Source organism: Somniosus microcephalus, unplaced genomic scaffold, assembly GCF_052327205.1.
Source record: "Somniosus microcephalus isolate GS21.2 unplaced genomic scaffold, FLI_Smic_1.0 unresolved_chr4, whole genome shotgun sequence".
NCBI classification, from domain to species: domain Eukaryota; kingdom Metazoa; phylum Chordata; class Chondrichthyes; order Squaliformes; family Somniosidae; genus Somniosus; species Somniosus microcephalus.
The window spans coordinates 3,022,477-3,047,800 of NW_028225182.1; the positions used below are offsets into that span (position 1 = coordinate 3,022,477).

Sequence of the window (25,324 nt, forward strand, 5' to 3'; positions counted from 1 at the left end):
AACTCGGTCACCCAGTGTGAGCCTGAAAGACAATTTTCCAGCCTAGGTTCGAGCCTGGCCAACGGGAGCATTGTGGCCGGTTAGCTCAGTTGGTGAGAGCGTGGTGCTAATAACGCCAAGGTCGCGGGTTCGATCCCCGTACGGGCCATCAGGATGTTTTCATAATTTTACGCTTTTCCCGCACATTTCCAATACAAACTTTATAAGGAAGCCAATGCACACAGACTCTCACGGGGGATATATTTGGATTAACATCCTTTGCCACCGGGGCTGAGAGACATATCTTTCTGGGTTTGCTGTTGAAAGTTGAACAGGCGGCATGTTGCCGATAAGTGTCACAGGCAGGTAATACACAGACAGAGCGGCTCTGACCCCGCGAGATGGGTAAAAGGCTTCAGTTCAGGACAAATGCATCAATGAATTGTTCGCCCAGCACCGAGAGAGACAACATCCAGAGAAAAACACAGGAGGAAATCGATTTCAATTGGATGCCTACCCGCACTTGGTGCCGTGCTTTCGCGAACACGTCTGTTGTGTTCTCATGTAAAAAATATAATTTTGTCCGAACAGTTTGCCTGGCGCGAAAGGATCTGAATTGCAAAGGAGCAAGCATGAAAAGCTGCGTTGATGTGCTTGCTGCCAGGAGGCTGGCTGCAGCTTCCCTGGTGGTCTAGTGGTTAGGATTCGGCGCTCTCACCGCCGCGGCCCGGGTTCGATTCCCGGTCAGGGAACAGTGCGTTTTGGGGCTGTTTGAATTGCCACCATGCAATGCACCCTTACGGAACAATGCTCCGCCCCTGATTCAACTTTCCACACCGCTGCTCAACATCACTCTTCATACAGCGATACAAAATGCACATTCTTGATTTCTGTAAAATGCGTGCTGTTTCAAAGTCAGCAGGACTTGATTTCTGTCAAATTTAGACTGGCTGACTTTAAATGTTGCCAACATTTAACTGCAGCTCACAGTGTCAGGGCAGTCACTGTTTTTATCAGTCTTCCGTATATCTCCTTGCCCACTGCATCTCCCGAACAAACTTAGCTTATCACAGGCACGGCTATCGATTATTTTCATTGCCAGTGTGAAAAATGCAAATTTTGAAACTTACCAACGTGTGCAAGCCTGGAATCAGAGAGTCCGTGGCCCCTGATAACTTGAGCATTAAGATGATCATTAGCCCTTCCTGTATTGCTCAGTAGCCCACTGTGCGAGGAACTAAGAACCACGGGCATTTTCACTTCTGTGTGGGGCTCAGCACCATACCTGCAGCTGAAGATTGAACTTGATTTGGCTCGTGATCAGTGCGGCTCAGTGAGACTTCGGCCCGTCTCTCCCTTCGCAACCCATCAGTGTGGAGAAAAGAACAGGGAATTTTACACATGTGTTGTGCTCTGTAACTTTATTTGAACATGTCATTGCATTTCACGCTGTGTCCAACACGGTGAGGTCCCCCGTGCTGTGTCAGCTTTGTATCTTTATCAACACTGCAGCTTTACATTAACAGAACCTGAGCTCCGAGATCTGGTCGGGTCACATTGCCCGAAATGAGGAATGAGCGAGAGGGGCAATTCCACCCGGGGATAGAAAATCCTCCAAAAGAACGACAGAATACTGCGTTTGATGTGAAGCCGAAATAGCTCAGTTGGGAGAGCGTTAGACTGAAGATCTAAAGGTCCCTGGTTCGATCCCGAGTTTCGGCAGGTTTTAGTTACTTTCTCTCTCCTTCACTACAAAAGGTACGAATCAAGAGAAATTTTACGCTCCTGATGACGCGTTTCCCAAACGAATGGGAGTGAAACCACGTCGGACATGCTGGATCCGGCTCCAACCGTCCGCTGCAGGTTCGAATTCAGTCGGGGTCCCGCCGTCTGCTTTTATACCGGGACAGTGTTTGTGGGAGGGGCTGTGGTGCGACAAAAAACTTTAGAATGAGGTTTGTTAGACCAGTCTTTCTGTTACTTTGGATTTACACTCTGCCCAGTTGTATATACGAACAGTTAACAATGTTTAAGCGATGTGGTGTGTTCAATGTTTGTGCAGTAACTCGGTCACCCAGTGTGAGCCTGAAAGACAATTTTCCAGCCTAGGTTCGAGCCTGGCCAACGGGAGCATTGTGGCCGGTTAGCTCAGTTGGTGAGAGCGTGGTGCTAATAACGCCAAGGTCGCGGGTTCGATCCCCGTACGGGCCATCAGGATGTTTTCATAATTTTACGCTTTTCCCGCACATTTCCAATACAAACTTTATAAGGAAGCCAATGCACACAGACTCTCACGGGGGATATATTTGGATTAACATCCTTTGCCACCGGGGCTGAGAGACACATCTTTCTGGGTTTGCTGTTGAAAGTTGAACAGGCGGCATGTTGCCGATAAGTGTCACAGGCAGGTAATACACAGACAGAGCGGCTCTGACCCCGCGAGATGGGTAAAAGGCTTCAGTTCAGGACAAATGCATCAATGAATTGTTCGCCCAGCACCGAGAGAGACAACATCCAGAGAAAAACACAGGAGGAAATCGATTTCAAGTGGATGCCTACCCGCACTTGGTGCCGTGCTTTCGCGAACACGTCTGTTGTGTTCTCATGTAAAAAATATAATTTTGTCCGAACAGTTTGCCTGGCGCGAAAGGATCTGAATTGCAAAGGAGCAAGCATGAAAAGCTGCGTTGATGTGCTTGCTGCCAGGAGGCTGGCTGCAGCTTCCCTGGTGGTCTAGTGGTTAGGATTCGGCGCTCTCACCGCCGCGGCCCGGGTTCGATTCCCGGTCAGGGAACAGTGCGTTTTGGGGCTGTTTGAATTGCCACCATGCAATGCACCCTTACGGAACAATGCTCCGCCCCTGATTCAACTTTCCACACCGCTGCTCAACATCACTCTTCATACAGCGATACAAAATGCACATTCTTGATTTCTGTAAAATGCGTGCTGTTTCAAAGTCAGCAGGACTTGATTTCTGTCAAATTTAGACTGGCTGACTTTAAATGTTGCCAACATTTAACTGCAGCTCACAGTGTCAGGGCAGTCACGGTTTTTATCAGTCTTCCGTATATCTCCTTGCCCACTGCATCTCCCGAACAAACTTAGCTTATCACAGGCACGGCTATCGATTATTTTCATTGCCAGTGTGAAAAATGCAAATTTTGAAACTTACCAACGTGTGCAAGCCTGGAATCAGAGAGTCCGTGGCCCCTGATAACTTGAGCATTAAGATGATCATTAGCCCTTCCTGTATTGCTCAGTAGCCCACTGTGCGAGGAACTAAGAACCAAGGGCATTTTCACTTCTGTGTGGGGCTCAGCCCCATACCTGCAGCTGAAGATTGAACTTGATTTGGCTCGTGATCAGTGCGGCTCAGTGAGACTTCGGCCCGTCTCTCCCTTCGCAACCCATCAGTGTGGAGAAAAGAACAGGGAATTTTACACATGTGTTGTGCTCTGTAACTTTATTTGAACATGTCATTGCATTTCACGCTGTGTCCAACACGGTGAGGTCCCCCGTGCTGTGTCAGCTTTGTATCTTTATCAACACTGCAGCTTTACATTAACAGAACCTGAGCTCCGAGATCTGGTCGGGTCACATTGCCCGAAGTGAGGAATGAGCGAGAGGGGCAATTCCACCCGGGGATAGAAAATCCTCCAAAAGAACGACAGAATACTGCGTTTGATGTGAAGCCGAAATAGCTCAGTTGGGAGAGCGTTAGACTGAAGATCTAAAGGTCCCTGGTTCGATCCCGGGTTTCGGCAGGTTTTAGTTACTTTCTGTCTCCTTCACGACAAAAGGTACGAATCAAGAGAAATTTTACGCTCCTGATGACGCGTTTCCCAAACGAATGGGAGTGAAACCACGTCGGACATGCTGGATCCGGATCCAACCGTCCGCTGCAGGTTCGAATTCAGTCGGGGTCCCGCCGTCTGCTTTTATACTGGGACAGTGTTTGTGGGAGGGGCTGTGGTGCGACAAAAAACTTTAGAATGAGGTTTGTTAGACCAGTCTTTCTGTTACTTTGGATTTACACTCTGCCCAGTTGTATATACGAACAGTTAACAATGTTTAAGCGATGTGGTGTGTTCAATGTTTGTGCAGTAACTCGGTCACCCAGTGTGAGCCTGAAAGACAATTTTCCAGCCTAGGTTCGAGCCTGGCCAACGGGAGCATTGTGGCCGGTTAGCTCAGTTGGTGAGAGCGTGGTGCTAATAACGCCAAGGTCGCGGGTTCGATCCCCGTACGGGCCATCAGGATGTTTTCATAATTTTACGCTTTTCCCGCACATTTCCAATACAAACTTTATAAGGAAGCCAATGCACACAGACTCTCACGGGGGATATATTTGGATTAACATCCTTTGCCACCGGGGCTGAGAGACACATCTTTCTGGTCTTTCTGGGTTTGCTGTTGAACAGGCGGCATGTTGCCGATAAGTGTCACAGGCAGGTAATACACAGACAGAGCGGCTCTGACCCCGCGAGATGGGTAAAAGGCTTCAGTTCAGGACAAATGCATCAATGAATTGTTCGCCCAGCACCGAGAGAGACAACATCCAGAGAAAAACACAGGAGGAAATCGATTTCAAGTGGATGCCTACCCGCACTTGGTGCCGTGCTTTCGCGAACACGTCTGTTGTGTTCTCATGTAAAAAATATAATTTTGTCCGAACAGTTTGCCTGGCGCGAAAGGATCTGAATTGCAAAGGAGCAAGCATGAAAAGCTGCGTTGATGTGCTTGCTGCCAGGAGGCTGGCTGCAGCTTCCCTGGTGGTCTAGTGGTTAGGATTCGGCGCTCTCACCGCCGCGGCCCGGGTTCGATTCCCGGTCAGGGAACAGTGCGTTTTGGGGCTGTTTGAATTGCCACCATGCAATGCACCCTTACGGAACAATGCTCCGCCCCTGATTCAACTTTCCACACCGCTGCTCAACATCACTCTTCATACAGCGATACAAAATGCACATTCTTGATTTCTGTAAAATGCGTGCTGTTTCAAAGTCAGCAGGACTTGATTTCTGTCAAATTTAGACTGGCTGACTTTAAATGTTGCCAACATTTAACTGCAGCTCACAGTGTCAGGGCAGTCACGGTTTTTATCAGTCTTCCGTATATCTCCTTGCCCACTGCATCTCCCGAACAAACTTAGCTTATCACAGGCACGGCTATCGATTATTTTCATTGCCAGTGTGAAAAATGCAAATTTTGAAACTTACCAACGTGTGCAAGCCTGGAATCAGAGAGTCCGTGGCCCCTGATAACTTGAGCATTAAGATGATCATTAGCCCTTCCTGTATTGCTCAGTAGCCCACTGTGCGAGGAACTAAGAACCACGGGCATTTTCACTTCTGTGTGGGGCTCAGCACCATACCTGCAGCTGAAGATTGAACTTGATTTGGCTCGTGATCAGTGCGGCTCAGTGAGACTTCGGCCCGTCTCTCCCTTCGCAACCCATCAGTGTGGAGAAAAGAACAGGGAATTTTACACATGTGTTGTGCTCTGTAACTTTATTTGAACATGTCATTGCATTTCACGCTGTGTCCAACACGGTGAGGTCCCCCGTGCTGTGTCAGCTTTGTATCTTTATCAACACTGCAGCTTTACATTAACAGAACCTGAGCTCCGAGATCTGGTCGGGTCACATTGCCCGAAGTGAGGAATGAGCGAGAGGGGCAATTCCACCCGGGGATAGAAAATCCTCCAAAAGAACGACAGAATACTGCGTTTGATGTGAAGCCGAAATAGCTCAGTTGGGAGAGCGTTAGACTGAAGATCTAAAGGTCCCTGGTTCGATCCCGGGTTTCGGCAGGTTTTAGTTACTTTCTGTCTCCTTCACGACAAAAGGTACGAATCAAGAGAAATTTTACGCTCCTGATGACGCGTTTCCCAAACGAATGGGAGTGAAACCACGTCGGACATGCTGGATCCGGCTCCAACCGTCCGCTGCAGGTTCGAATTCAGTCGGGGTCCCGCCGTCTGCTTTTATACTGGGACAGTGTTTGTGGGAGGGGCTGTGGTGCGACAAAAAACTTTAGAATGAGGTTTGTTAGACCAGTCTTTCTGTTACTTTGGATTTACACTCTGCCCAGTTGTATATACGAACAGTTAACAATGTTTAAGCGATGTGGTGTGTTCAATGTTTGTGCAGTAACTCGGTCACCCAGTGTGAGCCTGAAAGACAATTTTCCAGCCTAGGTTCGAGCCTGGCCAACGGGAGCATTGTGGCCGGTTAGCTCAGTTGGTGAGAGCGTGGTGCTAATAACGCCAAGGTCGCGGGTTCGATCCCCGTACGGGCCATCAGGATGTTTTCATAATTTTACGCTTTTCCCGCACATTTCCAATACAAACTTTATAAGGAAGCCAATGCACACAGACTCTCACGGGGGATATATTTGGATTAACATCCTTTGCCACCGGGGCTGAGAGACACATCTTTCTGGTCTTTCTGGGTTTGCTGTTGAACAGGCGGCATGTTGCCGATAAGTGTCACAGGCAGGTAATACACAGACAGAGCGGCTCTGACCCCGCGAGATGGGTAAAAGGCTTCAGTTCAGGACAAATGCATCAATGAATTGTTCGCCCAGCACCGAGAGAGACAACATCCAGAGAAAAACACAGGAGGAAATCGATTTCAAGTGGATGCCTACCCGCACTTGGTGCCGTGCTTTCGCGAACACGTCTGTTGTGTTCTCATGTAAAAAATATAATTTTGTCCGAACAGTTTGCCTGGCGCGAAAGGATCTGAATTGCAAAGGAGCAAGCATGAAAAGCTGCGTTGATGTGCTTGCTGCCAGGAGGCTGGCTGCAGCTTCCCTGGTTATCTAGTGGTTAGGATTCGGCGCTCTCACCGCCGCGGCCCGGGTTCGATTCCCGGTCAGGGAACAGTGCGTTTTGGGGCTGTTTGAATTGCCACCATGCAATGCACCCTTACGGAACAATGCTCCGCCCCTGATTCAACTTTCCACACCGCTGCTCAACATCACTCTTCATACAGCGATACAAAATGCACATTCTTGATTTCTGTAAAATGCGTGCTGTTTCAAAGTCAGCAGGACTTGATTTCTGTCAAATTTAGACTGGCTGACTTTAAATGTTGCCAACATTTAACTGCAGCTCACAGTGTCAGGGCAGTCACGGTTTTTATCAGTCTTCCGTATATCTCCTTGCCCACTGCATCTCCCGAACAAACTTAGCTTATCACAGGCACGGCTATCGATTATTTTCATTGCCAGTGTGAAAAATGCAAATTTTGAAACTTACCAACGTGTGCAAGCCTGGAATCAGAGAGTCCGTGGCCCCTGATAACTTGAGCATTAAGATGATCATTAGCCCTTCCTGTATTGCTCAGTAGCCCACTGTGCGAGGAACTAAGAACCACGGGCATTTTCACTTCTGTGTGGGGCTCAGCACCATACCTGCAGCTGAAGATTGAACTTGATTTGGCTCGTGATCAGTGCTGCTCAGTGAGACTTCGGCCCGTCTCTCCCTTCGCAACCCATCAGTGTGGAGAAAAGAACAGGGAATTTTACACATGTGTTGTGCTCTGTAACTTTATTTGAACATGTCATTGCATTTCACGCCGTGTCCAACACGGTGAGGTCCCCCGTGCTGTGTCAGCTTTGTATCTTTATCAACACTGCAGCTTTACATTAACAGAACCTGAGCTCCGAGATCTGGTCGGGTCACATTGCCCGAAGTGAGGAATGACCGAGAGGGGCAATTCCACCCGGGGATAGAAAATCCTCCAAAAGAACGACAGAATACTGCGTTTGACGTGAAGCCGAAATAGCTCAGTTGGGAGAGCGTTAGACTGAAGATCTAAAGGTCCCTGGTTCGATCCCGGGTTTCGGCAGGTTTTAGTTACTTTCTGTCTCCTTCACTACAAAAGGTACGAATCAAGAGAAATTTTACGCTCCTGATGACGCGTTTCCCAAACGAATGGGATTGAAACCACGTCGGACATGCTGGATCCGGCTCCAACCGTCCGCTGCAGGTTCGAATTCAGTCGGGGTCCCGCCGTCTGCTTTTATACCGGGACAGTGTTTGTGGGAGGGGCTGTGGTGCGACAAAAATTTTTAGAATGAGGTTTGTTAGACCAGTCTTTCTGTTACTTTGGATTTACACTCTGCCCAGTTGTATATACGAACAGTTAACAATGTTTAAGCGATGTGGTGTGTTCAATGTTTGTGCAGTAACTCGGTCACCCAGTGTGAGCCTGAAAGACAATTTCCCAGCCTAGGTTCGAGCCTGGCCAACGGGAGCATTGTGGCCGGTTAGCTCAGTTGGTGAGAGCGTGGTGCTAATAACGCCAAGGGTCGCGGGTTCGATCCCCGTAAGGGCCATCAGGATGTTTTCATAATTTTACGCTTTTCCCGCACATTTCCAATACAAACTTTATAAGGAAGCCAATGCACACAGACTCTCACGGGGGATATATTTGGATTAACATCCTTTGCCACCGGGGCTGAGAGACACATCTTTCTGTTCTTTTGTCTTTCTGGGTTTGCTGTTGAACAGGCGGCATGTTGCCGATAAGTGTCACAGGCAGGTAATACACAGACAGAGCGGCTCTGACCCCGCGAGATGGGTAAAAGGCTTCAGTTCAGGACAAATGCATCAATGAATTGTTCGCCCAGCACCGAGAGAGACAACATCCAGAGAAAAACACAGGAGGAAATCGATTTCAAGTGGATGCCTACCCGCACTTGGTGCCGTGCTTTCGCGAACACGTCTGTTGTGTTCTCATGTAAAAAATATAATTTTGTCCGAACAGTTTGCCTGGCGCGAAAGGATCTGAATTGCAAAGGAGCAAGCATGAAAAGCTGCGTTGATGTGCTTGCTGCCAGGAGGCTGGCTGCAGCTTCCCTGGTGGTCTAGTGGTTAGGATTCGGCGCTCTCACCGCCGCGGCCCGGGTTCGATTCCCGGTCAGGGAACAGTGCGTTTTGGGGCTGTTTGAATTGCCACCATGCAATGCACCCTTACGGAACAATGCTCCGCCCCTGATTCAACTTTCCACACCGCTGCTCAACATCACTCTTCATACAGCGATACAAAATGCACATTCTTGATTTCTGTAAAATGCGTGCTGTTTCAAAGTCAGCAGGACTTGATTTCTGTCAAATTTAGACTGGCTGACTTTAAATGTTGCCAACATTTAACTGCAGCTCACAGTGTCAGGGCAGTCACGGTTTTTATCAGTCTTCCGTATATCTCCTTGCCCACTGCATCTCCCGAACAAACTTAGCTTATCACAGGCACGGCTATCGATTATTTTCATTGCCAGTGTGAAAAATGCAAATTTTGAAACTTACCAACGTGTGCAAGCCTGGAATCAGAGAGTCCGTGGCCCCTGATAACTTGAGCATTAAGATGATCATTAGCCCTTCCTGTATTGCTCAGTAGCCCACTGTGCGAGGAACTAAGAACCACGGGCATTTTCACTTCTGTGTGGGGCTCAGCACCATACCTGCAGCTGAAGATTGAACTTGATTTGGCTCGTGATCAGTGCGGCTCAGTGAGACTTCGGCCCGTCTCTCCCTTCGCAACCCATCAGTGTGGAGAAAAGAACAGGGAATTTTACACATGTGTTGTGCTCTGTAACTTTATTTGAACATGTCATTGCATTTCACGCCGTGTCCAACACGGTGAGGTCCCCCGTGCTGTGTCAGCTTTGTATCTTTATCAACACTGCAGCTTTACATTAACAGAACCTGAGCTCCGAGATCTGGTCGGGTCACATTGCCCGAAGTGAGGAATGAGCGAGAGGGGCAATTCCACCCGGGGATAGAAAATCCTCCAAAAGAACGACAGAATACTGCGTTTGACGTGAAGCCGAAATAGCTCAGTTGGGAGAGCGTTAGACTGAAGATCTAAAGGTCCCTGGTTCGATCCCGGGTTTCGGCAGGTTTTAGTTACTTTCTGTCTCCTTCACTACAAAAGGTACGAATCAAGAGAAATTTTACGCTCCTGATGACGCGTTTCCCAAACGAATGGGATTGAAACCACGTCGGACATGCTGGATCCGGCTCCAACCGTCCGCTGCAGGTTCGAATTCAGTCGGGGTCCCGCCGTCTGCTTTTATACCGGGACAGTGTTTGTGGGAGGGGCTGTGGTGCGACAAAAATTTTTAGAATGAGGTTTGTTAGACCAGTCTTTCTGTTACTTTGGATTTACACTCTGCCCAGTTGTATATACGAACAGTTAACAATGTTTAAGCGATGTGGTGTGTTCAATGTTTGTGCAGTAACTCGGTCACCCAGTGTGAGCCTGAAAGACAATTCCCCAGCCTAGGTTCGAGCCTGGCCAACGGGAGCATTGTGGCCGGTTAGCTCAGTTGGTGAGAGCGTGGTGCTAATAACGCCAAGGGTCGCGGGTTCGATCCCCGTAAGGGCCATCAGGATGTTTTCATAATTTTACGCTTTTCCCGCACATTTCCAATACAAACTTTATAAGGAAGCCAATGCACACAGACTCTCACGGGGGATATATTTGGATTAACATCCTTTGCCACCGGGGCTGAGAGACACATCTTTCTGTTCTTTTGTCTTTCTGGGTTTGCTGTTGAACAGGCGGCATGTTGCCGATAAGTGTCACAGGCAGGTAATACACAGACAGAGCGGCTCTGACCCCGCGAGATGGGTAAAAGGCTTCAGTTCAGGACAAATGCATCAATGAATTGTTCGCCCAGCACCGAGAGAGACAACATCCAGAGAAAAACACAGGAGGAAATCGATTTCAAGTGGATGCCTACCCGCACTTGGTGCCGTGCTTTCGCGAACACGTCTGTTGTGTTCTCATGTAAAAAATATAATTTTGTCCGAACAGTTTGCCTGGCGCGAAAGGATCTGAATTGCAAAGGAGCAAGCATGAAAAGCTGCGTTGATGTGCTTGCTGCCAGGAGGCTGGCTGCAGCTTCCCTGGTGGTCTAGTGGTTAGGATTCGGCGCTCTCACCGCCGCGGCCCGGGTTCGATTCCCGGTCAGGGAACAGTGCGTTTTGGGGCTGTTTGAATTGCCACCATGCAATGCACCCTTACGGAACAATGCTCCGCCCCTGATTCAACTTTCCACACCGCTGCTCAACATCACTCTTCATACAGCGATACAAAATGCACATTCTTGATTTCTGTAAAATGCGTGCTGTTTCAAAGTCAGCAGGACTTGATTTCTGTCAAATTTAGACTGGCTGACTTTAAATGTTGCCAACATTTAACTGCAGCTCACAGTGTCAGGGCAGTCACGGTTTTTATCAGTCTTCCGTATATCTCCTTGCCCACTGCATCTCCCGAACAAACTTAGCTTATCACAGGCACGGCTATCGATTATTTTCATTGCCAGTGTGAAAAATGCAAATTTTGAAACTTACCAACGTGTGCAAGCCTGGAATCAGAGAGTCCGTGGCCCCTGATAACTTGAGCATTAAGATGATCATTAGCCCTTCCTGTATTGCTCAGTAGCCCACTGTGCGAGGAACTAAGAACCACGGGCATTTTCACTTCTGTGTGGGGCTCAGCACCATACCTGCAGCTGAAGTTTGAACTTGATTTGGCTCGTGATCAGTGCGGCTCAGTGAGACTTCGGCCCGTCTCTCCCTTCGCAACCCATCAGTGTGGAGAAAAGAACAGGGAATTTTACACATGTGTTGTGCTCTGTAACTTTATTTGAACATGTCATTGCATTTCACGCCGTGTCCAACACGGTGAGGTCCCCCGTGCTGTGTCAGCTTTGTATCTTTATCAACACTGCAGCTTTACATTAACAGAACCTGAGCTCCGAGATCTGGTCGGGTCACATTGCCCGAAGTGAGGAATGAGCGAGAGGGGCAATTCCACCCGGGGATAGAAAATCCTCCAAAAGAACGACAGAATACTGCGTTTGACGTGAAGCCGAAATAGCTCAGTTGGGAGAGCGTTAGACTGAAGATCTAAAGGTCCCTGGTTCGATCCCGGGTTTCGGCAGGTTTTAGTTACTTTCTGTCTCCTTCACTACAAAAGGTACGAATCAAGAGAAATTTTACGCTCCTGATGACGCGTTTCCCAAACGAATGGGTTTGAAACCACGTCGGACATGCTGGATCCGGCTCCAACCGTCCGCTGCAGGTTCGAATTCAGTCGGGGTCCCGCCGTCTGCTTTTATACCGGGACAGTGTTTGTGGGAGGGGCTGTGGTGCGACAAAAATTTTTAGAATGAGGTTTGTTAGACCAGTCTTTCTGTTACTTTGGATTTACACTCTGCCCAGTTGTATATACGAACAGTTAACAATGTTTAAGCGATGTGGTGTGTTCAATGTTTGTGCAGTAACTCGGTCACCCAGTGTGAGCCTGAAAGACAATTTCCCAGCCTAGGTTCGAGCCTGGCCAACGGGAGCATTGTGGCCGGTTAGCTCAGTTGGTGAGAGCGTGGTGCTAATAACGCCAAGGTCGCGGGTTCGATCCCCGTACGGGCCATCAGGATGTTTTCATAATTTTACGCTTTTCCCGCACATTTCCAATACAAACTTTATAAGGAAGCCAATGCACACAGACTCTCACGGGGGATATATTTGGATTAACATCCTTTGCCACCGGGGCTGAGAGACACATCTTTCTGGTCTTTCTGGGTTTGCTGTTGAAAGTTGAACAGGCGGCATGTTGCCGATAAGTGTCACAGGCAGGTAATACACAGACAGAGCGGCTCTGACCCCGCGAGATGGGTAAAAGGCTTCAGTTCAGGACAAATGCATCAATGAATTGTTCGCCCAGCACCGAGAGAGACAACATCCAGAGAAAAACACAGGAGGAAATCGATTTCAAGTGGATGCCTACCCGCACTTGGTGCCGTGCTTTCGCGAACACGTCTGTTGTGTTCTCATGTAAAAAATATAATTTTGTCCGAACAGTTTGCCTGGCGCGAAAGGATCTGAATTGCAAAGGAGCAAGCATGAAAAGCTGCGTTGATGTGCTTGCTGCCAGGAGGCTGGCTGCAGCTTCCCTGGTGGTCTAGTGGTTAGGATTCGGCGCTCTCACCGCCGCGGCCCGGGTTCGATTCCCGGTCAGGGAACAGTGCGTTTTGGGGCTGTTTGAATTGCCACCATGCAATGCACCCTTACGGAACAATGCTCCGCCCCTGATTCAACTTTCCACACCGCTGCTCAACATCACTCTTCATACAGCGATACAAAATGCACATTCTTGATTTCTGTAAAATGCGTGCTGTTTCAAAGTCAGCAGGACTTGATTTCTGTCAAATTTAGACTGGCTGACTTTAAATGTTGCCAACATTTAACTGCAGCTCACAGTGTCAGGGCAGTCACGGTTTTTATCAGTCTTCCGTATATCTCCTTGCCCACTGCATCTCCCGAACAAACTTAGCTTATCACAGGCACGGCTATCGATTATTTTCATTGCCAGTGTGAAAAATGCAAATTTTGAAACTTACCAACGTGTGCAAGCCTGGAATCAGAGAGTCCGTGGCCCCTGGAGCATTAAGATGATCATTAGCCCTTCCTGTATTGCTCAGTAGCCCACTGTGCGAGGAACTAAGAACCACGGGCATTTTCACTTCTGTGTGGGGCTCAGCACCATACCTGCAGCTGAAGATTGAACTTGATTTGGCTCGTGATCAGTGCGGCTCAGTGAGACTTCGGCCCGTCTCTCCCTTCGCAACCCATCAGTGTGGAGAAAAGAACAGGGAATTTTACACATGTGTTGTGCTCTGTAACTTTATTTGAACATGTCATTGCATTTCACGCCGTGTCCAACACGGTGAGGTCCCCCGTGCTGTGTCAGCTTTGTATCTTTATCAACACTGCAGCTTTACATTAACAGAACCTGAGCTCCGAGATCTGGTCGGGTCACATTGCCCGAAGTGAGGAATGAGCGAGAGGGGCAATTCCACCCGGGGATAGAAAATCCTCCAAAAGAACGACAGAATACTGCGTTTGACGTGAAGCCGAAATAGCTCAGTTGGGAGAGCGTTAGACTGAAGATCTAAAGGTCCCTGGTTCGATCCCGGGTTTCGGCAGGTTTTAGTTACTTTCTGTCTCCTTCACTACAAAAGGTACGAATCAAGAGAAATTTTACGCTCCTGATGACGCGTTTCCCAAACGAATGGGATTGAAACCACGTCGGACATGCTGGATCCGGCTCCAACCGTCCGCTGCAGGTTCGAATTCAGTCGGGGTCCCGCCGTCTGCTTTTATACCGGGACAGTGTTTGTGGGAGGGGCTGTGGTGCGACAAAAATTTTTAGAATGAGGTTTGTTAGACCAGTCTTTCTGTTACTTTGGATTTACACTCTGCCCAGTTGTATATACGAACAGTTAACAATGTTTAAGCGATGTGGTGTGTTCAATGTTTGTGCAGTAACTCGGTCACCCAGTGTGAGCCTGAAAGACAATTTTCCAGCCTAGGTTCGAGCCTGGCCAACGGGAGCATTGTGGCCGGTTAGCTCAGTTGGTGAGAGCGTGGTGCTAATAACGCCAAGGTCGCGGGTTCGATCCCCGTACGGGCCATCAGGATGTTTTCATAATTTTACGCTTTTCCCGCACATTTCCAATACAAACTTTATAAGGAAGCCAATGCACACAGACTCTCACGGGGGATATATTTGGATTAACATCCTTTGCCACCGGGGCTGAGAGACACATCTTTCTGGGTTTGCTGTTGAAAGTTGAACAGGCGGCATGTTGCCGATAAGTGTCACAGGCAGGTAATACACAGACAGAGCGGCTCTGCCCCCGCGAGATGGGTAAAAGGCTTCAGTTCAGGACAAATGCATCAATGAATTGTTCGCCCAGCACCGAGAGAGACAACATCCAGAGAAAAACACAGGAGGAAATCGATTTCAAGTGGATGCCTACCCGCACTTGGTGCCGTGCTTTCGCGAACACGTCTGTTGTGTTCTCATGTAAAAAATATAATTTTGTCCGAACAGTTTGCCTGGCGCGAAAGGATCTGAATTGCAAAGGAGCAAGCATGAAAAGCTGCGTTGATGTGCTTGCTGCCAGGAGGCTGGCTGCAGCTTCCCTGGTGGTCTAGTGGTTAGGATTCGGCGCTCTCACCGCCGCGGCCCGGGTTCGATTCCCGGTCAGGGAACAGTGCGTTTTGGGGCTGTTTGAATTGCCACCATGCAATGCACCCTTACGGAACAATGCTCCGCCCCTGATTCAACTTTCCACACCGCTGCTCAACATCACTCTTCATACAGCGATACAAAATGCACATTCTTGATTTCTGTAAAATGCGTGCTGTTTCAAAGTCAGCAGGACTTGATTTCTGTCAAATTTAGACTGGCTGACTTTAAATGTTGCCAACATTTAACTGCAGCTCACAGTGTCAGGGCAGTCACGGTTTTTATCAGTCTTCCGTATATCTCCTTGCCCACTGCATCTCCCGAACAAACTTAGCTTATCACAGGCACGGCTATCGATTATTTTCATTGCCAGTGTGAAAAATGCAAATTTTGAAACTTACCAACGTGTGCAAGCCTGGAATCAGAGAGTCCGTGGCCCCTGATAACTTGAGCATTAAGATGATCATTAGCCCTTCCTGTATTGCTCAGTAGCCCACTGTGCGAGGAACTAAGAACCACGGGCATTTTCACTTCTGTGTGGGGCTCAGCACCATACCTGCAGCTGAAGATTGAACTTGATTTGGCTCGTGATCAGTGCGGCTCAGTGAGACTTCGGCCCGTCTCTCCCTTCGCAACCCATCAGTGTGGAGAAAAGAACAGGGAATTTTACACATGTGTTGTGCTCTGTAACTTTATTTGAACATGTCATTGCATTTCACGCTGTGTCCAACACGGTGAGGTCCCCCGTGCTGTGTCAGCTTTGTATCTTTATCAACACTGCAGCTTTACATTAACAGAACCTGAGCTCCGAGATCTGGTCGGGTCACATTGCCCGAAGTGAGGAATGAGCGAGAGGGGCAATTCCACCCGGGGATAGAAAATCCTCCAAAAGAACGACAGAATACTGCGTTTGACGTGAAGCCGAAATAGCTCAGTTGGGAGAGCGTTAGACTGAAGATCTAAAGGTCCCTGGTTCGATCCCGGGTTTCGGCAGGTTTTAGTTACTTTCTGTCTCCTTCACTACAAAAGGTACGAATCAAGAGAAATTTTACGCTCCTGATGACGCGTTTCCCAAACGAATGGGAGTGACACCACGTCGGACATGCTGGATCCGGCTCCAACCGTCCGCTGCAGGTTCGAATTCAGTCGGGGTCCCGCCGTCTGCTTTTATACCGGGACAGTGTTTGTGGGAGGGGCTGTGGTGCGACAAAAATTTTTAGAATGAGGTTTGTTAGACCAGTCTTTCTGTTACTTTGGATTTACACTCTGCCCAGTTGTATATACGAACAGTTAACAATGTTTAAGCGATGTGGTGTGTTCAATGTTTGTGCAGTAACTCGGTCACCCAGTGTGAGCCTGAAAGACAATTTTCCAGCCTAGGTTCGAGCCTGGCCAACGGGAGCATTGTGGCCGGTTAGCTCAGTTGGTGAGAGCGTGGTGCTAATAACGCCAAGGTCGCGGGTTCGATCCCCGTACAGGCCATCAGGATGTTTTCATAATTTTACGCTTTTCCCGCACATTTCCAATACAAACTTTATAAGGAAGCCAATGCACACAGACTCTCACGGGGGATATATTTGGATTAACATCCTTTGCCACCGGGGCTGAGAGACACATCTTTCTGGTCTTTCTGGGTTTGCTGTTGAAAGTTGAACAGGCGGCATGTTGCCGATAAGTGTCACAGGCAGGTAATACACAGACAGAGCGGCTCTGACCCCGCGAGATGGGTAAAAGGCTTCAGTTCAGGACAAATGCATCAATGAATTGTTCGCCCAGCACCGAGAGAGACAACATCCAGAGAAAAACACAGGAGGAAATCGATTTCAAGTGGATGCCTACCCGCACTTGGTGCCGTGCTTTCGCGAACACGTCTGTTGTGTTCTCATGTAAAAAATATAATTTTGTCCGAACAGTTTGCCTGGCGCGAAAGGATCTGAATTGCAAAGGAGCAAGCATGAAAAGCTGCGTTGATGTGCTTGCTGCCAGGAGGCTGGCTGCAGCTTCCCTGGTGGTCTAGTGGTTAGGATTCGGCGCTCTCACCGCCGCGGCCCGGGTTCGATTCCCGGTCAGGGAACAGTGCGTTTTGGGGCTGTTTGAATTGCCACCATGCAATGCACCCTTACGGAACAATGCTCCGCCCCTGATTCAACTTTCCACACCGCTGCTCAACATCACTCTTCATACAGCGATACAAAATGCACATTCTTGATTTCTGTAAAATGCGTGCTGTTTCAAAGTCAGCAGGACTTGATTTCTGTCAAATTTAGACTGGCTGACTTTAAATGTTGCCAACATTTAACTGCAGCTCACAGTGTCAGGGCAGTCACGGTTTTTATCAGTCTTCCGTATATCTCCTTGCCCACTGCATCTCCCGAACAAACTTAGCTTATCACAGGCACGGCTATCGATTATTTTCATTGCCAGTGTGAAAAATGCAAATTTTGAAACTTACCAACGTGTGCAAGCCTGGAATCAGAGAGTCCGTGGCCCCTGATAACTTGAGCATTAAGATGATCATTAGCCCTTCCTGTATTGCTCAGTAGCCCACTGTGCGAGGAACTAAGAACCACGGGCATTTTCACTTCTGTGTGGGGCTCAGCACCATACCTGCAGCTGAAGATTGAACTTGATTTGGCTCGTGATCAGTGCGGCTCAGTGAGACTTCGGCCCGTCTCTCCCTTCGCAACCCATCAGTGTGGAGAAAAGAACAGGGAATTTTACACATGTGTTGTGCTCTGTAACTTTATTTGAACATGTCATTGCATTTCACGCCGTGTCCAACACGGTGAGGTCCCCCGTGCTGTGTCAGCTTTGTATCTTTATCAACACTGCAGCTTTACATTAACAGAACCTGAGCTCCGAGATCTGGTCGGGTCACATTGCCCGAAGTGAGGAATGAGCGAGAGGGGCAATTCCACCCGGGGATAGAAAATCCTCCAAAAGAACGACAGAATACTGCGTTTGACGTGAAGCCGAAATAGCTCAGTTGGGAGAGCGTTAGACTGAAGATCTAAAGGTCCCTGGTTCGATCCCGGGTTTCGGCAGGTTTTAGTTACTTTCTGTCTCCTTCACTACAAAAGGTACGAATCAAGAGAAATTTTACGCTCCTGATGACGCGTTTCCCAAACGAATGGGATTGAAACCACGTCGGACATGCTGGATCCGGCTCCAACCGTCCGCTGCAGGTTCGAATTCAGTCGGGGTCCCGCCGTCTGCTTTTATACCGGGACAGTGTTTGTGGGAGGGGCTGTGGTGCGACAAAAATTTTTAGAATGAGGTTTGTTAGACCAGTCTTTCTGTTACTTTGGATTTACACTCTGCCCAGTTGTATATACGAACAGTTAACAATGTTTAAGCGATGTGGTGTGTTCAATGTTTGTGCAGTAACTCGGTCACCCAGTGTGAGCCTGAAAGACAATTTTCCAGCCTAGGTTCGAGCCTGGCCAACGGGAGCATTGTGGCCGGTTAGCTCAGTTGGTGAGAGCGTGGTGCTAATAACGCCAAGGTCGCGGGTTCGATCCCCGTACGGGCCATCAGGATGTTTTCATAATTTTACGCTTTTCCCGCACATTTCCAATACAAACTTTATAAGGAAGCCAATGCACACAGACTCTCACGGGGGATATATTTGGATTAACATCCTTTGCCACCGGGGCTGAGAGACACATCTTTCTGGGTTTGCTGTTGAAAGTTGAACAGGCGGCATGTTGCCGATAAGTGTCACAGGCAGGTAATACACAGACAGAGCGGCTCTGCCCCCGCGAGATGGGTAAAAGGCTTCAGTTCAGGACAAATGCATCAATGAATTGTTCGCCCAGCACCGAGAGAGACAACATCCAGAGAAAAACACAGGAGGAAATCGATTTCAAGTGGATGCCTACCCGCACTTGGTGCCGTGCTTTCGCGAACACGTCTGTTGTGTTCTCATGTAAAAAATATAATTTTGTCCGAACAGTTTGCCTGGCGCGAAAGGATCTGAATTGCAAAGGAGCAAGCATGAAAAGCTGCGTTGATGTGCTTGCTGCCAGGAGGCTGGCTGCAGCTTCCCTGGTGGTCTAGTGGTTAGGATTCGGCGCTCTCACCGCCGCGGCCCGGGTTCGATTCCCGGTCAGGGAACAGTGCGTTTTGGGGCTGTTTGAATTGCCACCATGCAATGCACCCTTACGGAACAATGCTCCGCCCCTGATTCAACTTTCCACACCGCTGCTCAACATCACTCTTCATACAGCGATACAAAATGCACATTCTTGATTTCTGTAAAATGCGTGCTGTTTCAAAGTCAGCAGGACTTGATTTCTGTCAAATTTAGACTGGCTGACTTTAAATGTTGCCAACATTTAACTGCAGCTCACAGTGTCAGGGCAGTCACGGTTTTTATCAGTCTTCCGTATATCTCCTTGCCCACTGCATCTCCCGAACAAACTTAGCTTATCACAGGCACGGCTATCGATTATTTTCATTGCCAGTGTGAAAAATGCAAATTTTGAAACTTACCAACGTGTGCAAGCCTGGAATCAGAGAGTCCGTGGCCCCTGATAACTTGAGCATTAAGATGATCATTAGCCCTTCCTGTATTGCTCAGTAGCCCACTGTGCGAGGAACTAAGAACCACGGGCATTTTCACTTCTGTGTGGGGCTCAGCACCATACCTGCAGCTGAAGATTGAACTTGATTTGGCTCGTGATCAGTGCGGCTCAGTGAGACTTCGGCCCGTCTCTCCCTTCGCAACCCATCAGTGTGGAGAAAAGAACAGGGAATTTTACACATGTGTTGTGCTCTGTAACTTTATTTGAACATGTCATTGCATTTCACGCTGTGTCCAACACGGTGAGGTCCCCCGTGCTGTGTCAGCTTTGTATCTTTATCAACACTGCAGCTTTACATTAACAGAACCTGAGCTCCGAGATCTGGTCGGGTCACATTGCCCGAAGTGAGGAATGAGCGAGAGGGGCAATTCCACCCGGGGATAGAAAATCCTCCAAAAGAACGACAGAATACTGCGTTTGACGTGAAGCCGAAATAGCTCAGTTGGGAGAGCGTTAGACTGAAGATCTAAAGGTTCCTGGTTCGATCCCGGGTTTCGGCAGGTTTTAGTTACTTTCTGTCTCCTTCACTACAAAAGGTACGAATCAAGAGAAATTTTACGCTCCTGATGACGCGTTTCCCAAACGAATGGGAGTGACACCACGTCGGACATGCTGGATCCGGCTCCAACCGTCCGCTGCAGGTTCGAATTCAGTCGGGGTCCCGCCGTCTGCTTTTATACCGGGACAGTGTTTGTGGGAGGGGCTGTGGTGCGACAAAAATTTTTAGAATGAGGTTTGTTAGACCAGTCTTTCTGTTACTTTGGATTTACACTCTGCCCAGTTGTATATACGAACAGTTAACAATGTTTAAGCGATGTGGTGTGTTCAATGTTTGTGCAGTAACTCGGTCACCCAGTGTGAGCCTGAAAGACAATTTTCCAGCCTAGGTTCGAGCCTGGCCAACGGGAGCATTGTGGCCGGTTAGCTCAGTTGGTGAGAGCGTGGTGCTAATAACGCCAAGGTCGCGGGTTCGATCCCCGTACAGGCCATCAGGATGTTTTCATAATTTTACGCTTTTCCCGCACATTTCCAATACAAACTTTATAAGGAAGCCAATGCACACAGACTCTCACGGGGGATATATTTGGATTAACATCCTTTGCCACCGGGGCTGAGAGACACATCTTTCTGGTCTTTCTGGGTTTGCTGTTGAAAGTTGAACAGGCGGCATGTTGCCGATAAGTGTCACAGGCAGGTAATACACAGACAGAGCGGCTCTGACCCCGCGAGATGGGTAAAAGGCTTCAGTTCAGGACAAATGCATCAATGAATTGTTCGCCCAGCACCGAGAGAGACAACATCCAGAGAAAAACACAGGAGGAAATCGATTTCAAGTGGATGCCTACCCGCACTTGGTGCCGTGCTTTCGCGAACACGTCTGTTGTGTTCTCATGTAAAAAATATAATTTTGTCCGAACAGTTTGCCTGGCGCGAAAGGATCTGAATTGCAAAGGAGCAAGCATGAAAAGCTGCGTTGATGTGCTTGCTGCCAGGAGGCTGGCTGCAGCTTCCCTGGTGGTCTAGTGGTTAGGATTCGGCGCTCTCACCGCCGCGGCCCGGGTTCGATTCCCGGTCAGGGAACAGTGCGTTTTGGGGCTGTTTGAATTGCCACCATGCAATGCACCCTTACGGAACAATGCTCCGCCCCTGATTCAACTTTCCACACCGCTGCTCAACATCACTCTTCATACAGCGATACAAAATGCACATTCTTGATTTCTGTAAAATGCGTGCTGTTTCAAAGTCAGCAGGACTTGATTTCTGTCAAATTTAGACTGGCTGACTTTAAATGTTGCCAACATTTAACTGCAGCTCACAGTGTCAGGGCAGTCACGGTTTTTATCAGTCTTCCGTATATCTCCTTGCCCACTGCATCTCCCGAACAAACTTAGCTTATCACAGGCACGGCTATCGATTATTTTCATTGCCAGTGTGAAAAATGCAAATTTTGAAACTTACCAACGTGTGCAAGCCTGGAATCAGAGAGTCCGTGGCCCCTGATAACTTGAGCATTAAGATGATCATTAGCCCTTCCTGTATTGCTCAGTAGCCCACTGTGCGAGGAACTAAGAACCACGGGCATTTTCACTTCTGTGTGGGGCTCAGCACCATACCTGCAGCTGAAGATTGAACTTGATTTGGCTCGTGATCAGTGCGGCTCAGTGAGACTTCGGCCCGTCTCTCCCTTCGCAACCCATCAGTGTGGAGAAAAGAACAGGGAATTTTACACATGTGTTGTGCTCTGTAACTTTATTTGAACATGTCATTGCATTTCACGCTGTGTCCAACACGGTGAGGTCCCCCGTGCTGTGTCAGCTTTGTATCTTTATCAACACTGCAGCTTTACATTAACAGAACCTGAGCTCCGAGATCTGGTCGGGTCACATTGCCCGAAGTGAGGAATGAGCGAGAGGGGCAATTCCACCCGGGGATAGAAAATCCTCCAAAAGAACGACAGAATACTGCGTTTGACGTGAAGCCGAAATAGCTCAGTTGGGAGAGCGTTAGACTGAAGATCTAAAGGTCCCTGGTTCGATCCCGGGTTTCGGCAGGTTTTAGTTACTTTCTGTCTCCTTCACTACAAAAGGTACGAATCAAGAGAAATTTTACGCTCCTGATGACGCGTTTCCCAAACGAATGGGAGTGACACCACGTCGGACATGCTGGATCCGGCTCCAACCGTCCGCTGCAGGTTCGAATTCAGTCGGGGTCCCGCCGTCTGCTTTTATACCGGGACAGTGTTTGTGGGAGGGGCTGTGGTGCGACAAAAATTTTTAGAATGAGGTTTGTTAGACCAGTCTTTCTGTTACTTTGGATTTACACTCTGCCCAGTTGTATATACGAACAGTTAACAATGTTTAAGCGATGTGGTGTGTTCAATGTTTGTGCAGTAACTCGGTCACCCAGTGTGAGCCTGAAAGACAATTTTCCAGCCTAGGTTCGAGCCTGGCCAACGGGAGCATTGTGGCCGGTTAGCTCAGTTGGTGAGAGCGTGGTGCTAATAACGCCAAGGTCGCGGGTTCGATCCCCGTACAGGCCATCAGGATGTTTTCATAATTTTACGCTTTTCCCGCACATTTCCAATACAAACTTTATAAGGAAGCCAATGCACACAGACTCTCACGGGGGATATATTTGGATTAACATCCTTTGCCACCGGGGCTGAGAGACACATCTTTCTGGTCTTTCTGGGTTTGCTGTTGAAAGTTGAACAGGCGGCATGTTGCCGATAAGTGTCACAGGCAGGTAATACACAGACAGAGCGGCTCTGACCCCGCGAGATGGGTAAAAGGCTTCAGTTCAGGACAAATGCATCAATGAATTGTTCGCCCAGCACCGAGAGAGACAACATCCAGAGAAAAACACAGGAGGAAATCGATTTCAAGTGGATGCCTACCCGCACTTGGTGCCGTGCTTTCGCGAACACGTCTGTTGTGTTCTCATGTAAAAAATATAATTTTGTCCGAACAGTTTGCCTGGCGCGAAAGGATCTGAATTGCAAAGGAGCAAGCATGAAAAGCTGCGTTGATGTGCTTGCTGCCAGGAGGCTGGCTGCAGCTTCCCTGGTGGTCTAGTGGTTAGGATTCGGCGCTCTCACCGCCGCGGCCCGGGTTCGATTCCCGGTCAGGGAACAGTGCGTTTTGGGGCTGTTTGAATTGCCACCATGCAATGCACCCTTACGGAACAATGCTCCGCCCCTGATTCAACTTTCCACACCGCTGCTCAACATCACTCTTCATACAGCGATACAAAATGCACATTCTTGATTTCTGTAAAATGCGTGCTGTTTCAAAGTCAGCAGGACTTGATTTCTGTCAAATTTAGACTGGCTGACTTTAAATGTTGCCAACATTTAACTGCAGCTCACAGTGTCAGGGCAGTCACGGTTTTTATCAGTCTTCCGTATATCTCCTTGCCCACTGCATCTCCCGAACAAACTTAGCTTATCACAGGCACGGCTATCGATTATTTTCATTGCCAGTGTGAAAAATGCAAATTTTGAAACTTACCAACGTGTGCAAGCCTGGAATCAGAGAGTCCGTGGCCCCTGATAACTTGAGCATTAAGATGATCATTAGCCCTTCCTGTATTGCTCAGTAGCCCACTGTGCGAGGAACTAAGAACCACGGGCATTTTCACTTCTGTGTGGGGCTCAGCACCATACCTGCAGCTGAAGATTGAACTTGATTTGGCTCGTGATCAGTGCGGCTCAGTGAGACTTCGGCCCGTCTCTCCCTTCGCAACCCATCAGTGTGGAGAAAAGAACAGGGAATTTTACACATGTGTTGTGCTCTGTAACTTTATTTGAACATGTCATTGCATTTCACGCCGTGTCCAACACGGTGAGGTCCCCCGTGCTGTGTCAGCTTTGTATCTTTATCAACACTGCAGCTTTACATTAACAGAACCTGAGCTCCGAGATCTGGTCGGGTCACATTGCCCGAAGTGAGGAATGAGCGAGAGGGGCAATTCCACCCGGGGATAGAAAATCCTCCAAAAGAACGACAGAATACTGCGTTTGACGTGAAGCCGAAATAGCTCAGTTGGGAGAGCGTTAGACTGAAGATCTAAAGGTCCCTGGTTCGATCCCGGGTTTCGGCAGGTTTTAGTTACTTTCTGTCTCCTTCACTACAAAAGGTACGAATCAAGAGAAATTTTACGCTCCTGATGACGCGTTTCCCAAACGAATGGGATTGAAACCACGTCGGACATGCTGGATCCGGCTCCAACCGTCCGCTGCAGGTTCGAATTCAGTCGGGGTCCCGCCGTCTGCTTTTATACCGGGACAGTGTTTGTGGGAGGGGCTGTGGTGCGACAAAAATTTTTAGAATGAGGTTTGTTAGACCAGTCTTTCTGTTACTTTGGATTTACACTCTGCCCAGTTGTATATACGAACAGTTAACAATGTTTAAGCGATGTGGTGTGTTCAATGTTTGTGCAGTAACTCGGTCACCCAGTGTGAGCCTGAAAGACAATTTTCCAGCCTAGGTTCGAGCCTGGCCAACGGGAGCATTGTGGCCGGTTAGCTCAGTTGGTGAGAGCGTGGTGCTAATAACGCCAAGGTCGCGGGTTCGATCCCCGTACGGGCCATCAGGATGTTTTCATAATTTTACGCTTTTCCCGCACATTTCCAATACAAACTTTATAAGGAAGCCAATGCACACAGACTCTCACGGGGGATATATTTGGATTAACATCCTTTGCCACCGGGGCTGAGAGACACATCTTTCTGGGTTTGCTGTTGAAAGTTGAACAGGCGGCATGTTGCCGATAAGTGTCACAGGCAGGTAATACACAGACAGAGCGGCTCTGCCCCCGCGAGATGGGTAAAAGGCTTCAGTTCAGGACAAATGCATCAATGAATTGTTCGCCCAGCACCGAGAGAGACAACATCCAGAGAAAAACACAGGAGGAAATCGATTTCAAGTGGATGCCTACCCGCACTTGGTGCCGTGCTTTCGCGAACACGTCTGTTGTGTTCTCATGTAAAAAATATAATTTTGTCCGAACAGTTTGCCTGGCGCGAAAGGATCTGAATTGCAAAGGAGCAAGCATGAAAAGCTGCGTTGATGTGCTTGCTGCCAGGAGGCTGGCTGCAGCTTCCCTGGTGGTCTAGTGGTTAGGATTCGGCGCTCTCACCGCCGCGGCCCGGGTTCGATTCCCGGTCAGGGAACAGTGCGTTTTGGGGCTGTTTGAATTGCCACCATGC

At 48.6% G+C, this 25,324-nt stretch overlaps 35 non-coding genes across 35 annotated transcripts; all 35 read left to right on the forward strand.

The window, feature by feature from the left end:
* The first annotated feature begins 74 nt into the window (after nt 1-74).
* trnai-aau (transfer RNA isoleucine (anticodon AAU)) lies at nt 75-148 on the forward strand. Its single transcript has one exon. It is a non-coding gene; the product is annotated as a tRNA-Ile (tRNA).
* A 511-nt stretch (nt 149-659) lies between these two features.
* On the forward strand, nt 660-731 carry trnae-cuc (transfer RNA glutamic acid (anticodon CUC)). Its single transcript has one exon. It is a non-coding gene; the product is annotated as a tRNA-Glu (tRNA).
* Nucleotides 732-1,628: 897 nt separating this feature from the next.
* Nucleotides 1,629-1,701, forward strand: trnaf-gaa (transfer RNA phenylalanine (anticodon GAA)). Its single transcript has one exon. It is a non-coding gene; the product is annotated as a tRNA-Phe (tRNA).
* A 415-nt stretch (nt 1,702-2,116) lies between these two features.
* trnai-aau (transfer RNA isoleucine (anticodon AAU)) lies at nt 2,117-2,190 on the forward strand. The gene has a single exon. It is a non-coding gene; the product is annotated as a tRNA-Ile (tRNA).
* Nucleotides 2,191-2,701: 511 nt separating this feature from the next.
* trnae-cuc (transfer RNA glutamic acid (anticodon CUC)) lies at nt 2,702-2,773 on the forward strand. The gene has a single exon. It is a non-coding gene; the product is annotated as a tRNA-Glu (tRNA).
* An 897-nt stretch (nt 2,774-3,670) lies between these two features.
* trnaf-gaa (transfer RNA phenylalanine (anticodon GAA)) lies at nt 3,671-3,743 on the forward strand. The gene has a single exon. It is a non-coding gene; the product is annotated as a tRNA-Phe (tRNA).
* Nucleotides 3,744-4,158: 415 nt separating this feature from the next.
* trnai-aau (transfer RNA isoleucine (anticodon AAU)) lies at nt 4,159-4,232 on the forward strand. Its single transcript has one exon. It is a non-coding gene; the product is annotated as a tRNA-Ile (tRNA).
* A 513-nt stretch (nt 4,233-4,745) lies between these two features.
* On the forward strand, nt 4,746-4,817 carry trnae-cuc (transfer RNA glutamic acid (anticodon CUC)). Its single transcript has one exon. It is a non-coding gene; the product is annotated as a tRNA-Glu (tRNA).
* An 897-nt stretch (nt 4,818-5,714) lies between these two features.
* On the forward strand, nt 5,715-5,787 carry trnaf-gaa (transfer RNA phenylalanine (anticodon GAA)). The gene has a single exon. It is a non-coding gene; the product is annotated as a tRNA-Phe (tRNA).
* A 415-nt stretch (nt 5,788-6,202) lies between these two features.
* On the forward strand, nt 6,203-6,276 carry trnai-aau (transfer RNA isoleucine (anticodon AAU)). The gene has a single exon. It is a non-coding gene; the product is annotated as a tRNA-Ile (tRNA).
* A 1,482-nt stretch (nt 6,277-7,758) lies between these two features.
* trnaf-gaa (transfer RNA phenylalanine (anticodon GAA)) lies at nt 7,759-7,831 on the forward strand. The gene has a single exon. It is a non-coding gene; the product is annotated as a tRNA-Phe (tRNA).
* Nucleotides 7,832-8,841: 1,010 nt separating this feature from the next.
* trnae-cuc (transfer RNA glutamic acid (anticodon CUC)) lies at nt 8,842-8,913 on the forward strand. The gene has a single exon. It is a non-coding gene; the product is annotated as a tRNA-Glu (tRNA).
* Nucleotides 8,914-9,810: 897 nt separating this feature from the next.
* On the forward strand, nt 9,811-9,883 carry trnaf-gaa (transfer RNA phenylalanine (anticodon GAA)). Its single transcript has one exon. It is a non-coding gene; the product is annotated as a tRNA-Phe (tRNA).
* A 1,010-nt stretch (nt 9,884-10,893) lies between these two features.
* trnae-cuc (transfer RNA glutamic acid (anticodon CUC)) lies at nt 10,894-10,965 on the forward strand. The gene has a single exon. It is a non-coding gene; the product is annotated as a tRNA-Glu (tRNA).
* An 897-nt stretch (nt 10,966-11,862) lies between these two features.
* On the forward strand, nt 11,863-11,935 carry trnaf-gaa (transfer RNA phenylalanine (anticodon GAA)). The gene has a single exon. It is a non-coding gene; the product is annotated as a tRNA-Phe (tRNA).
* Nucleotides 11,936-12,350: 415 nt separating this feature from the next.
* Nucleotides 12,351-12,424, forward strand: trnai-aau (transfer RNA isoleucine (anticodon AAU)). Its single transcript has one exon. It is a non-coding gene; the product is annotated as a tRNA-Ile (tRNA).
* A 520-nt stretch (nt 12,425-12,944) lies between these two features.
* Nucleotides 12,945-13,016, forward strand: trnae-cuc (transfer RNA glutamic acid (anticodon CUC)). Its single transcript has one exon. It is a non-coding gene; the product is annotated as a tRNA-Glu (tRNA).
* An 890-nt stretch (nt 13,017-13,906) lies between these two features.
* trnaf-gaa (transfer RNA phenylalanine (anticodon GAA)) lies at nt 13,907-13,979 on the forward strand. Its single transcript has one exon. It is a non-coding gene; the product is annotated as a tRNA-Phe (tRNA).
* A 415-nt stretch (nt 13,980-14,394) lies between these two features.
* trnai-aau (transfer RNA isoleucine (anticodon AAU)) lies at nt 14,395-14,468 on the forward strand. The gene has a single exon. It is a non-coding gene; the product is annotated as a tRNA-Ile (tRNA).
* Nucleotides 14,469-14,979: 511 nt separating this feature from the next.
* trnae-cuc (transfer RNA glutamic acid (anticodon CUC)) lies at nt 14,980-15,051 on the forward strand. The gene has a single exon. It is a non-coding gene; the product is annotated as a tRNA-Glu (tRNA).
* An 897-nt stretch (nt 15,052-15,948) lies between these two features.
* trnaf-gaa (transfer RNA phenylalanine (anticodon GAA)) lies at nt 15,949-16,021 on the forward strand. Its single transcript has one exon. It is a non-coding gene; the product is annotated as a tRNA-Phe (tRNA).
* A 415-nt stretch (nt 16,022-16,436) lies between these two features.
* Nucleotides 16,437-16,510, forward strand: trnai-aau (transfer RNA isoleucine (anticodon AAU)). The gene has a single exon. It is a non-coding gene; the product is annotated as a tRNA-Ile (tRNA).
* Nucleotides 16,511-17,030: 520 nt separating this feature from the next.
* trnae-cuc (transfer RNA glutamic acid (anticodon CUC)) lies at nt 17,031-17,102 on the forward strand. Its single transcript has one exon. It is a non-coding gene; the product is annotated as a tRNA-Glu (tRNA).
* Nucleotides 17,103-17,999: 897 nt separating this feature from the next.
* Nucleotides 18,000-18,072, forward strand: trnaf-gaa (transfer RNA phenylalanine (anticodon GAA)). The gene has a single exon. It is a non-coding gene; the product is annotated as a tRNA-Phe (tRNA).
* A 415-nt stretch (nt 18,073-18,487) lies between these two features.
* trnai-aau (transfer RNA isoleucine (anticodon AAU)) lies at nt 18,488-18,561 on the forward strand. The gene has a single exon. It is a non-coding gene; the product is annotated as a tRNA-Ile (tRNA).
* A 511-nt stretch (nt 18,562-19,072) lies between these two features.
* On the forward strand, nt 19,073-19,144 carry trnae-cuc (transfer RNA glutamic acid (anticodon CUC)). The gene has a single exon. It is a non-coding gene; the product is annotated as a tRNA-Glu (tRNA).
* An 897-nt stretch (nt 19,145-20,041) lies between these two features.
* trnaf-gaa (transfer RNA phenylalanine (anticodon GAA)) lies at nt 20,042-20,114 on the forward strand. Its single transcript has one exon. It is a non-coding gene; the product is annotated as a tRNA-Phe (tRNA).
* A 415-nt stretch (nt 20,115-20,529) lies between these two features.
* trnai-aau (transfer RNA isoleucine (anticodon AAU)) lies at nt 20,530-20,603 on the forward strand. The gene has a single exon. It is a non-coding gene; the product is annotated as a tRNA-Ile (tRNA).
* A 520-nt stretch (nt 20,604-21,123) lies between these two features.
* Nucleotides 21,124-21,195, forward strand: trnae-cuc (transfer RNA glutamic acid (anticodon CUC)). Its single transcript has one exon. It is a non-coding gene; the product is annotated as a tRNA-Glu (tRNA).
* Nucleotides 21,196-22,092: 897 nt separating this feature from the next.
* Nucleotides 22,093-22,165, forward strand: trnaf-gaa (transfer RNA phenylalanine (anticodon GAA)). The gene has a single exon. It is a non-coding gene; the product is annotated as a tRNA-Phe (tRNA).
* A 415-nt stretch (nt 22,166-22,580) lies between these two features.
* trnai-aau (transfer RNA isoleucine (anticodon AAU)) lies at nt 22,581-22,654 on the forward strand. The gene has a single exon. It is a non-coding gene; the product is annotated as a tRNA-Ile (tRNA).
* Nucleotides 22,655-23,174: 520 nt separating this feature from the next.
* On the forward strand, nt 23,175-23,246 carry trnae-cuc (transfer RNA glutamic acid (anticodon CUC)). Its single transcript has one exon. It is a non-coding gene; the product is annotated as a tRNA-Glu (tRNA).
* Nucleotides 23,247-24,143: 897 nt separating this feature from the next.
* Nucleotides 24,144-24,216, forward strand: trnaf-gaa (transfer RNA phenylalanine (anticodon GAA)). Its single transcript has one exon. It is a non-coding gene; the product is annotated as a tRNA-Phe (tRNA).
* Nucleotides 24,217-24,631: 415 nt separating this feature from the next.
* Nucleotides 24,632-24,705, forward strand: trnai-aau (transfer RNA isoleucine (anticodon AAU)). Its single transcript has one exon. It is a non-coding gene; the product is annotated as a tRNA-Ile (tRNA).
* A 511-nt stretch (nt 24,706-25,216) lies between these two features.
* On the forward strand, nt 25,217-25,288 carry trnae-cuc (transfer RNA glutamic acid (anticodon CUC)). Its single transcript has one exon. It is a non-coding gene; the product is annotated as a tRNA-Glu (tRNA).
* The last annotated feature ends 36 nt before the right edge of the window (nt 25,289-25,324 follow it).